We start from the raw sequence: 13,402 nt of genomic DNA, 5'->3' as shown, positions 1-13,402 counted from the left end.
TTATTCGGCACATTGTATTTCAGCATGTATGGTCTGTGCAAATATAAGAAATCTATAAGTGTTCAGACTTCCAAAGAGATTTTTTCCCAATTTTTAAAAATGTTCTTTTTATGGATTTTGGGCCATTAAGAGTTAGTCATTCATTTTGTATTAAGAACTTTCCTGCATAATTTCAAACAACCTGCATTTACCAACGAACATGGGGGAGGAGGATTCATTGAGGCATGTACAGTCATAATTCTCATGCAACACTATTTTTTGGTAAATTCGTTGTCATACAAAGAAGGATTTTAGAGTACATTGGTGATTTTGATACCCTAAACAAGAAAACCAATCTAGCTAAACAAGGCCTTAATGTTTACTTTATGGTATTTTATTCCCTTTAACCAAAGACATGATAATCTCTGGAATAATGTTGATATGTACCATTTTACTTTATTTTCTCTGATCTATACTCTAAATTTAAAATGCGTTATATGCAAAATGCTGAAGAAGGGACTCTTTCCCTGCTTTTAAGTACACGGAAGATGTAAAATCCTCAATGAGATATAACCCCTCCCCCCCCCCCCAACAAATCATATTATTATTTTGTATGACACTGAATGCTTTGTCTTTTAAAACTTGAATTGTTGAAATTGTTTGATATCCACATTTCAAGATGTCTTTATGCGTATATGATTATGTGCGCGTGTGTGCGTCTGAAATATATGCAAAGTTTGTCTTCATAATTCAAAGAGATTATACAATACAGACAGTTAAAAACAATTATATCTTATTTTAATTTCACGTAACAAAGGAGGGAAACTCAAATATTACATTAATTTTCCATTTTTAGCGAAGAGATATTGATATTTTGTGAGTTTTCAAAAAATAAAGAGTATTTGTATACAAGACGGATTTGGCTGCATTAAAGTGCTAAGCCACAAATTCAAAATGTGACTTGAAAAATCCTCTTGAATCCACCAAAATATCAGTGTAGTAAATTTCCCCAAGACACTATACAATCTTGAGTATGTAAAGGTTCATATACGAAAAAATTGGCCTTCTCGAGTCACTGACCTGATTTATGGATTTTTCAAACTTTCAAAAGCGATTATCTCAAAATGAACATTGTGTGGGTTAGCACTATAATGCACCGACCCCTTCATATATATGTCTAGGATAACATGAGAAAGGCCAGACATTCAGCTCTTGCAATTGAAACACACCGTGTAAGATTGGATCAAAAGTCATTAAAGCTTAAGAGGACCACTACCTTCTTATAACACTTCTACCGGTACAACAGTCTAATATAGACCTGTCATTATCCAGTCATTACTGGACGATACAATAACAGGAAGTTATAAGTTTTACTGTTCTAAGTAATTCCACAATCACCCTTCATCTCACAATTTTATGGCCTTCTCCTCATTCTTCCTTGCAAAGGTTCATGTTTCATACCCATGCCTTAGAAACCCCACAAAACTGAGCCAAATAATCAGCCTGAAAGTTGAGATACTGATCAGTCAATTTGATCTGACACACAACGGGAAAAAAAAGAAACAAAGGGTTCATCAAAGATGCCATGGGAGCTGTCACCCGTCACAACGAAGAAGCAGATATCCTCATTCCATTGCATGTATTGGATGCTACTTCAAAGGCAACAGGGAATTTCAGAGATATTGATGATTATGTATAGACACTGACATTTTCATTCTCCTAATGGATCTTTGCTTTACCTATAATACTGCATCGAATGTCGTCTGCTCCATCACTGGAAACGGAGATGATAAAGTACAATTGACACTGTTGAGAGATTATGTTCTGCAACTTGTTGCGAAAAACAAAGGTCTGCTTTGTCATGCCTTTCATGGCGCAGGCTAAAGTTGACAATTTGAGGATGTCTCAGAGAGCAGATGGATGAAGAATTCTCTAAACCTTGAATCGTGCAGAATATGCAGTGACACAGTCCATGCCTTCCAGAAGTTGGACGTGGATGACTTCAACCTGGACAATCTCCCACATTGCTCTCCTAGAGTGTTGCTACAACACATCCAGAGAACAAACCTCCGTAAACCTTCACAACCTATTTTGTGCCTCTATTTACGGGGGGATATCATGGTAAACTGTAGTTATTTCCAGCATGGGGTACACAAACTGTGCAATTAAATGCTTTGAGCTTCCTACACCAACGGTAGCCACAGAATTCATTATCATGTTCATATGGCAAGAAATGCAAAAGTCATTGTTTCTGAAGAATTTAGAACCAATTCTACCCTGTGTACAGCCCTATACAAGTGCTGTGACTTCAAAAACACTGTGCAGGAATGAGCCTAGAAGACATTAACAAGGTAAATTTCCGATAATTCTTTTAGTACAAGGCTAATACTGTTTTCTTTAAACTCTACAACCATATCGTCTAAATGGGGCATTTAGTCACTCAGACAGTTATTGAGGCACTTTTGAAAGTTATTTGCTTTGACACCAGAATCACATGATTTCCCATTCACAAGTTTTACCCAAATGCAATGCTCTTAAAGAAATGCTTCCCATGGCAGCCATTTTTCATTTCAACTTGGCAGTATACCTACAGGAAGCAGTCCCGCCTATTTTATTGAAGTGATTAACTTACATATAGGTCCTACATGAAAGTACTCCAGCATGCATGAATTTGCAGGGTAAAGATCCTACAGCACCAAATATGGGTCGAAATCCATCTTGAATTTCAAGAATGGCAGCCAAAGCGAATAATCCATTATTCCAGAGATTGTACAATGTACACCACCGTAAACATTGATATGCCTGAAAGTTGCTTGTAACCACAGATATTAGCTGAAAAGCAGCCATTTTGAATGATAAAATGGCAGCCTCAAAAATGATCTGCAATTTTAGAGAGGGGATCAAAGTGCATCTGAATATTCAACATCATGAGCCCGGTTTACGCCCGAAATGTGGACTTTCTGTATTGTTTACAACATGAAATATGGGTCAAAATATACATTCTGGTATGGCGGCCATTTTGAATTTCAAGATGGTCACCTTTAATATCAAAATGGACCATCATTTCAGAAAAAGATGTTTCAGAAAGTCTGATAGGATACTTATGCTCTTTGCCCCAAATTAGAACCTTACACACTGCAAACGATATGAGATATAGGCTCAATTATATTTGCTATGGTGGCCATTTTGAATTTAAAGATGGCCGCCAGCCAAAATGATCCTTCATTTAAAACAAAAAAGTATATATTAGCATGTCTGATATCATAAGCATGCTTTTTGCCCCAAATTTATACTTTCCGTAATGCTTACAACCCGAGATAAATTTACAGGTAAAAATGCATTAAGCTATGGCAATCATTTTGAATTTTTGAATTTCAAGATGGCAGCCCTCAAATTGTATCAAAACAATCTACAATATCAGGAAATGGTGTATCAGAATGTCTGACATCATAAACATGCTTTTTGCATCAAATTTGAACCTTCTATGATGCTCACATTATGAGAACTAAGCCAAAATACCGTTTGCTATGGCGCCCATTTTGAAATTCAAAATGGCGGCTGAAGACGGGGTCGAAAAAAAAGGAACCAAAGTTTGTTTGTTTGTTTTTTTTTGATTCAGCACCCCCAAATTGACCAAGTTACCTAAAAAAAAAAATCGATTTTGGCACAAAATCTCATGAGATCCAATATTTCGACATAGCAGACCGTACTATTAGCAGTATAGAAGGCTCGGCTGTTCCTTTTATGATCTGCTTATCTGCTCCAGCCTTTCTCTTACAAAAGACTACCCAGTTTGAATAAATTTACTGGTCTTATTGGGTATACCAGCACGTTACCTACTACCAGCACGTTACCTATTTAGTAGAGGCTACTATGTAATCCCGTGAGATTTTTGTGCCAAAATTGATTTTTTTGGCTAACCTTGTCAATTTGGGGGTGCTAAATCCAAAAAACTTTGGTTCCATTTTTTCCAACCACGACTTCAGCCGCCATTTTGAATTTCAAAATGGCCACCATAGCAAACTGTATTTTGACCCATATTTCATAAAGTGAGCATTGTTGAAGCTTCAAATTTGGTGCAAAATGTATGAGTGTGATGTCATACACTCTGATGTATCTTTTTCTGATATTGTGGATTGTTTTGATACAATTTGTAGGCTGCCATCTTGAATTTCAAAATGGCCGCCATGGGAAACTGTAATTTGACCCATATCTCATAGAGTGAGCATTGTAGAAGCTTCAAATTTGGTTCAAAATGCCTCGTTGTGATGTCAGACACTCTGATATATCTTTTTCTAATATTGTGCATTGTTTTGTCCAGTTTGTAGGCTGCCATCTTGAATTTAAAAATGGCCGCCGTAGCGTTTTTACCCATATCCTAGGTTGCAATTATTGTAGAAGCATCAAATTTTCAAGAATGCGCATGCTTGTCCGACGTTCCAGTACAGCTGTTTCCTAATTGTGGATCATTAGACAGGTAACCATGTTGAAATTCAAGATGGCTGCTATATAGAAAACATATAATACTGTTGCAAGCGCCTTAGATGAATATGCCAGAATAGGTCTAGTTAGACCAAATTCATTTCCATTTCAAGCAGAATGACAGCCATCTCTCAATTCAAAATGACAGCCATCTCTCAAAATGGTCGTCATAAATTCAAAATGTAAGGACGAGGTTCCAATGACGTCATCAAGCCATGCTGAGGGGCAAAAACTGAGCATGAGGGGGGGGGGGGCATACCTCTGTCCCATACATGTGGACAAGCAAGCATGTAAGCGTTACATCCCATATAGCCAGGCGGGTATATGCGGTTCCCGAATTGCGCGATAAAGCGGTTTGTTTTTGCCTCTCAGGGAACACATCACTTTGCATCGTGGAACGTCGTTAATGATTACATTTAATCCCAGTCAGTAGAATATTTGTACAAAAGCAACCATTGATACAATTGAAGGTGATCTTCAAAAACTTGACGCTGCCTCGAGAGATTGAAGACAAACAAGGAAAAGTCTCACAATGGCAAAAAATGCCACGGTCACCCTACCAGGCACCCCATTCACAAGCTTGTTTGTTGGCCACAAACTGAAACTAGATTTGCTAGACACGAGATATATTTCTGGAATAACGCAGAATGAATAAGGAATGAGTAGCCTCTTTCCTGATTGCCCTTGAGTGGGTCATCTTCAATTATTAAGACTTCCAAGATGCCTATGATTCTAAAACAACAAAGGAGCAATAATAGCTCAGTTCTGTGGCACTTTGCATGCATCAGAATTCCTCCTCAATTTAGAAGACCATCACATGAGGGTAATCTCAAAAATTGTCACTGCCTTGAAGCTGATGAATATGGTGTTTGGCATTCAGCTATCGGAAACATATGCAAGGGGGATATTCTAGAAAGAGATGAAAAGGGCAGTTTTCATCTTCTGTACTAAGAATTCGTATCTAAGAGAATGAAAATATATTCATTTCTCGGATAGTATGAAAAGGCCAGACATTCAGCTCGTGCAATCAAAATACACCATGTAAGATTGGATCCAAAGTCATTAAGCATAAGAGGATCACTAACTTCTCAAAACATTTCTACTGGTTCTACAGTCTAATAGACCTGTCATTATCCAGTCATTGCTGGACGATACAATTGTCGGAAGGTATAAGTTCTAAGTAATTCTACAATCACTCTTCATCTCATAATTTCATGGCCTTCTCCTCATTCTCACTAACAAAGGTTCATTTTTCATACCCATGCCTTAGAAATCCACAAAACTGAGCCAAATAATCGGCCTGAAAGTTGAAATACTGAGCAGTCATTTCTATCTGACACAGAGACCACATCACGGAAAGAAACGAAACAAAGGGTTCATCAAAGATGCCATGGGAGCTGTCACCCGTCACTCACGAGGAAACAGATAGCCTCATTCCATTGTATGTATTAGATGCTACTTCAAGAGCAACGGGAAAATCAGAGATATTGATGATTATTACGTTTACACTGACATTTCAATTCTCCTGATGGATCTTGTAAGTTTGCTTTACTTACTGCATTGCATGATGTCTGCTCCATCACTGGAAAATTGTTAAAAATGATAAAAGTACAATTGACATTATTGAGAGATTATGTTCTGCAGTTCGTTGTGAAAAAACAAAAAACAACTATAAAGGTCTACTTTTTCATGCCTTTCATGGTGCTGGCTGAAGTTGAAAATTTGAGGATGTCTCAAAGAGCAGATGGACCAAGAAGTATCTGAACCTGGAATCATGCAGAATGTGAAATGACACAGTCCATGTCTTCAAGAAGTTTGGTGTGGATGACTTCAACCAGGACAACCTCCCGCTTTACCCTAGTAGAGTCTTGATACAACACATCGAGAGAGCAAACCTCGTCAACTCTCACAACCTAATTTGTGCTTCTACTACAGGGAAATATGATATATTACATTGTAGCTATTTCCAGAGGGTATCCATAAACTGTTAAATTAAATACTTGGAGCTTCCTACACCAACGAAATGCAAAAGTCATTGTTTCTGGAAGAATTTTATAGAACCAATCCTCCCCGTGTACAGCCTTAAAGTGCTGTGACATCAAAAACTCATGCAGGGAATGACCCTAGAAGACATTATATCTATTAAAGTGACTATCCCACAAATTTTTAGAATATAGGGCTAATATTGTAAACTCTACAACCAAATCGTCTAAAGGGGCATTTAGTCACTCAGACTCAGTTATTAAGGGGTTATTTTGAAAGTCATTTGTTTTGACGTCAGAATCACATGATTTCCTATTCACAATTTTTACCTAAACGCTACGCTTTTAAAGGAATGTTTCCCATGGCTGCCATTTTGCATTTCAACATGGTAGTGTACCTACGGGACAGGAAGTAGTCCCGCCTACGCAATTCACTGAAGTGATTGACTTACACATGAGTGTTCCAGCATGCTTGGGTTTGCAGTTTAATGGTCTTACAGCACCAAATATGGTTGAAATCCATCTTGAATTTCAAGAGTGGCAGCCAATGCGAATAATCCATTATTACAGAATGTATAGGCCCTATGTGTGTGTTTTTAAAAGAATGTACACTGTAAGCCACCAGAGACTCCAACCCAAAGCACCTTCTGATCTGGAGATTCTCCCGCCTGAAACCCCTAGCAAACGGGAGACTCCAACTTGATGTGTGCGAAGCGTGAAGTTCCTAGGGTTCTAGATGCTCTCTTGTGCTATCTAAGGCTTATTTTTTCAACATACGATAGAAATAAGTAAGAAATCTCTTCCAACGGGAGACAAAGAGCCAGCAGGGCGGGAGAAATTAGATCTCAAACGGGAGAACGGGAGATTTTGCAAAAATGGGTTTTCGGCGGGAGATCTCCCGTCGAAAACGGGAGAGTTGGAGTCTCTGAGCCACCATAGACATTCATTGCTTGTAACCAGAGATATTAGCTGAAAAGCAGCCATTTTGAATGTTAAGATGGTCGCCTCGAAAGTGATCTGCAATTTCAGGGAGGGGAAAAGTGCATCTGAATGTTCAACATTATAAGCCTGGTATATGCCCGAAATGTGAATTTTCTTTATTGCTTACAACAGCCCCTAGCAACATGAGATATTGGTCAAAATATACGTTTTGGTATGGCGGCCATTTTGAATTTCAAGATGGCCACCTTCAATATCAAAATGAACCATCGTTTCAGAAAAAAGATGTTTCAGAATGTCTGATAGCATACGCATGCTCTTTGCCCCGAATTACAACCTTACTCAATGCATACGATTTGCGATACAGGCCCAATTACATTTGTATGGTGGCCATTTTGAATTTCAAGATGGCCGCCCATAAAATAATCCATCATTTAAAAAAAATGTATATGTTAGTATGCCTGTCATCACAAGCATGCTTTTTACCCCAAATTTATACTTTCCATAATGCTTACAACCTTAGATATGGGTAAAATATATTTAGTTATGGCGGCCATTTTGAATTTCAAGATGGCTGCCTAAAACTTGTATTAATACTATCTACAGTATCAGAAAATGGTGTACCAGAATGTCTGACATCATAAACATGCTTTTTTCATCAAATTTGAGCCTTCTATGATGCTCACATTATGAGAATTGGGTCAAAATACAGTTTGCTATGGCGGCCATTTTGAAATTCAAAATGGCGGCTGAAGACGTGGTTGGAAAAAATGGAACCAAAGTTTTTTGGATTCAGCACCCCCAAATTGACCAAGTTAGCCAAAAAAATCAATTTTGGCACGAAAATCTCACGGGACCCAATATTTCGACATAGTAGACTGTACTAATTATAATGCCAACACGTTACGTTATTGGGTATAATTTACCAGCACGTTACCTATATCTGAAGTCGCATATACGAGCTCCTTGGTCTCGGGTAAGGATGAGTTGACGTCAATTTTCGCATCCGTCCAGTCCTATGGTTCAGTCCAGTTGTGGAAGACCAGCCCACAAAGCGCCTCGTGAAGGGTAAAGAACTTACAGTTACACTATACAGTACAGTGGTCAGCAGGTTGCGTCCAACCAAGGAGGTTCTATAGAGAATGGAGTCACAACCGTCTTATTTCCTTTGATAGATTTCGAAGCCACCGCTCAAAAAATTTGAAGCACGTGCCAAACAGGATCTGCCGCGCAGATACGAAGACAATAAGCCAGTTCGGAGTTCCACTTTGCGCATGAGCAGAAGAAAGGTTAATTGTACCAACAGGTATGTTGGTTTTTAAATTCACTGGGATAAGCATCTGTGATGTAATGATTATTCATGTAATCCTTGTAAATGCTGTTTGCCAGCACATCCATCTGACAGCAAAAATGGTATTTGACATTATCAATAGAAAGAGATTGCTAATACATACAATGCAAAATAATGAAATGGATGCTTTCCCATCGTGTTAATTGACGGATCATTGTGGTCATCTGGTCTGCGCAAGTTCATTCTTTGTTTGAACAGCATCAATGAATTCCATAAATTGTTATGTAAAGCTTACGCATTATGTCGCTCTAAAATGAGTGAATGCCCCTAACCGACTGAGAAAAAAGAAAGGTCTTCGGACCAATGTGCCCATGAGCTAACTCCGAACTGGCTTATTGACTCGTGTCTCATCGCATAATCACCAGCCACTTTCAAAGGAAGATATGTCTTTGTGATGGAAATTACTTTTCGCTATCCCTTCTTATAAAAGGTAGGTGGTACAGACACGAGGATGCGCGAATGGAAATTGAGCAAAAACTGCTGAAATAAAGATGAAAAGTACTCGACTGGGCATTCCCGGGCACTAATCTGATATATCTATCAATAAAGAATTATACTTGAAGATTATTTCATATTAGTTTTATTTGCGGAAATTAAGCAGAAAAGTGATAAAACCAGCTTTCCAGGATGGTACATGATACAGCTCTGGGGGTGTTTCATCAATATTTCAGTAAAATCTTTGGTTTGATTGGCTGAGACGCTCTTGTCACTGACTGTTACCATGCTGATTGTCAGTGACTGGCAACTTTTCAGCGCTGATAACTTTCGTGAACGGTGCCCTGACTTACACTTTTGCGCAAATTTCTGGACGGAATCGACTTTTGTTTTACATGCTTTATCATTATGAAATTTTCGATGGGGGTGGGGTGGGAGAACATGCCCTGTCTGAGCAGTGTTTCCACGTTGATGTAAACTATACTGTTCAGTATGGAAAGCCATGCATAATCTGAAGGTTCCGTATCCGAAAATAAAGTAGGATTCTAAATACTCTGATTTTTTTGGAGTGTTTTTCTGTTTTTATACGAATGTTTTATGTATAGTGGCTAGACAGTATATCACACAATGAACATATACAGGGTGGCCCAAAAAGAACGGAACACGTAAGATCTTTAATTACAGAAATATTGTTGCACATAATTATGTCATTATTTTGCATATCATTGGAAAGGCCATTATTTTTCCAATAGAATGACATCAAGTTCTTTAATTTTGGTGAATGCGTTATGATTTAAGGACCATATTTGTCAACCCTTGCAATTTTCAAAATGTGATCATTTTGCCCTCTCAGATATACCGAAATCAGCGATAATTCGGCTTGCCATAGAACTAGTAGCGTTCACAATGTGTGGAATGAGGACAACCGCTCTTTACTGTGAATAGAAGAGAGAGTGGGCGGGACGGACGGTGTGATTGTCATTGTCCGTTAATAGGTGTTTTCACATTAGCCCGGTAAAAATCCAAGCTCGAGATATTTTTCGCGATTGCGAATTAGAGCACTATTTCATTTCTTATTCACATCAGCCCGAAGAGAATTAGCCCGCATTTTTTTTCGAGCTAATTCGACAGCTGAGTATGTGCAAACAGCATCAGTAATGTGTGTGCCCTCTCAAAAATTCCTCATGATTTGAGTGCAGTTTGCCTCGATCGATCGGGTCACACACGTTCGGCGTAGACCTCTGCGGGCAATCCCCGCGACTCACCCGGAAAATGTTTTGGTCAAGCTCAAAACTTGGTTGCGGGTAAATGGGACTTGCATGCGCACCTCCGCGCGGGCAAGTACGGGCGAGATACGCACTAGGTACTGTCAGGTGCGGACCAACTGCTGGAGGTCGGGGTAGCATTTTTTCCCCCAAGTAAACCTCAAGGCTTCAACAGACACTGTGACAAGGCCTTGAGCATGTCAAAACTCGTTGCGGGTGAGTCGCGGGGGTTTGCCCGCAGAGATACCAGGACACCAGTAGGAGGCCCTTAGCGGCAGCACCTCGTAGGTAACTCCCACGCAGGTACTTCACAGCTGTAACGCAGGTACTTTGCACTACCCGTATGTCGCTCGTAGCTGAAAATGGATCGGTTTCAAAGCTCTCACGCAGGTCACACCGAAAACGCGCAAGTAGCAGGTAAATAGCACGCCTCTAACAGGTAAGACGCAAGTATGGAACTCGCTTACATCCTTGGCCGCCCTCGGAAAATTCTCCTGCGTGCTGGAAAATCCCTTCTCGCAAAAAGCCCGCCTAGCTTGCCCGGAAAGGTGTGACACGGCCTATATTTGATTTGCAATTAAAGATCAAAATCACTCTTCAACCTTTTCTAAAATAGTGCTGAACACTTTGTACAGTGCATTCAACGCTATATTGGATTTACTTGACAATCAGCGCTCAAACCACACTGAAGGTTAAACAAATTGCAACTATTGGTGGTGTTATTCAATGTATTGCCATGAATCAATATTTTATCCTGACCAATTTCAAATCAAAGGGATGGTATAGTATTGATGGAAATGATGATTGATAGTTTAACTTTTTGCGAGATACTTTGAAACCCATTATGAAATGCTACAGATCATACTATTCTAAGAGGAATTCAAAATTTATTTAATGAAGTCAGTTTTGAAATAGAAGGGATATCCAAAAAAAAAAAAAAAAGTAATCCTAATACAGGATAGGCCCCCTTTTCGATATCTCAGCCATTTCAAAACCAAAATTTATCAAATAAACATTGATTTCATCTTGGAATTTAATGCTCTTGCGTATTTCCTAAGAAGTTTCTTATTATCTCACAAAAAAAGTTAGAAATCTGAAGCCAGATCTCAACCAAAACTATACCATCTCGTAAATGTCACGGTAATTGTTTGCTTATGATTTTCAAAATCACAAGCCTTGGTTAAAGAGCTTAATGTCTCATCTTCTTTTGATGTAGGAGTCTTATTATGCCATGATGCGTATTTCTGCTTTGTTATTGTCTTCAAAATTTCTCCTTATCAATGTTGCTGAAATTGGATGCATGTTTATGTTGGTATTCCTGTGTGCTGGACAATAGAACCGAATTAAATTAAAAGATTGATGTTTCCTACTTTTGTAATAAGAAAGAAAAAAATGGCCTCACATATTTTAGACATGTAACAATGCAATCCATTACAATACCACTTGCTTAACAAGTTCACCTGCGTAGTATGCATACCTTCTTCTTTTGTTTTGCTCTGCTTCCTCGAGCCCTAACTAATGCATTCTTGTTGTGAGGCTGCCATGTCATCATCCTTATTCATTGTGATTTGTTATAAATTTTGAAAACAATCCTTTTCCTCATCCCAATCACTACAAATTCTAAAACTCTGCACCAAGTGTAACCAATTTATAGTTGTTCATAGGTAAAAGTCTAAAAATCATCCGAATCTAAATCTATCAACTGTTCAGGTTGCTAGAGGCCTGTGCGGATCGGGAGTGACGGGTCGAATTGCTCTGCAGGTGCACAAAGGACTCATTGACCTTAATCAAGTACGGCGATTCCAAAGCGGACTCAACGATTCAGAATTCACGGGGAAGGCGGTGGAGAGGACCAGAGTGGGGAACTACGATGCGGTGGTGGTGGAGGTTGCCGGAAAGGGCCACGTGACTTCATCGGGAGAAGCACTTTCTTTACTGAGGAAGAAGATGCTCTTGGCCAAGGCTTCTCGGTGCAGTAGCGTTGGAGGAATCATGTAGACCGCATTCCAACTATACACAATCACCTGTTACGGTTTTTTAAGTTAAATTCCGTGTAACACATTCGACTCTGTAATAAAGGCATTATTTATCATTTGCAGATGATACAAGATTAGGATGTTCTTATATTAAGCTTTTACGCTTCATCTATAAATGATTTCACAGTTTTTACTTCGTTACTACATTGAATTGATATTGTTTTATGTGTTTGTAAATGTTTTATATTGTTTGCAATTAAATAGAATGAAATGATTATCTCATCCCAATTCAGTATCTACAATATTATGACCACCAACATTACTTCATCGTTATCTTATTTAATGTCATAACTAGCATCGTTTCGGACCTTATTCCTCATGTTCCTGCTGGAGTTCCTGTAAGGTTCATGTAAGGTTCATGCAAGACGTAATTATCTTGCACTCTCGACCCAGGTGTATAAATGGGTAACTGGCAACATAGGGCATATGACAGGGCTCTCTGTAACTGTCATTTAAAGGGGCATGTGTGTGCGGAAACATTTCCTGACATAGCAGAAGAGCTATGAAATGACACTCATAAATGCACACACAGACGCATACACACAACTACACACACACATGTATTACTGGCTGATTCCACCACTGCTTACACTAGCCCGGATCTTCCAGATCGCACGTGGAGAGAGGTCTCTTTGCTCTCCACCGACGTCAGACGTCCTACCTGTTTTTCATCATATTTTGCGTGCTAATCACTGGACATTCCCGTTGTTGAAATGAAAAAGTTTCTTACTCTACTTATGAGTAATTTCTTGTAGATTTATACCACTTCTTCACAAGTGTGGTTTTTCTTTCATGAATATGGAAATGATACTTAAAAGGGAACGTCCCAGTTAAGCAAAAGCTCAAGCTCATTTTACAGAGCTTGGAAAATCGTAAGCAATTGCTAGCAAGAACTAGCAAAAGGTATGTTTTATGCATACGTTTTTAAGCAAA

The sequence above is a fragment of the Diadema setosum genome, chromosome 7 (genome assembly GCF_964275005.1).
Source record: "Diadema setosum chromosome 7, eeDiaSeto1, whole genome shotgun sequence".
Lineage (NCBI taxonomy): Eukaryota > Metazoa > Echinodermata > Echinoidea > Diadematoida > Diadematidae > Diadema > Diadema setosum.
The sequence above is the reverse complement of the archived record's forward strand: the minus strand, read 5'-3'. Positions refer to the sequence as shown.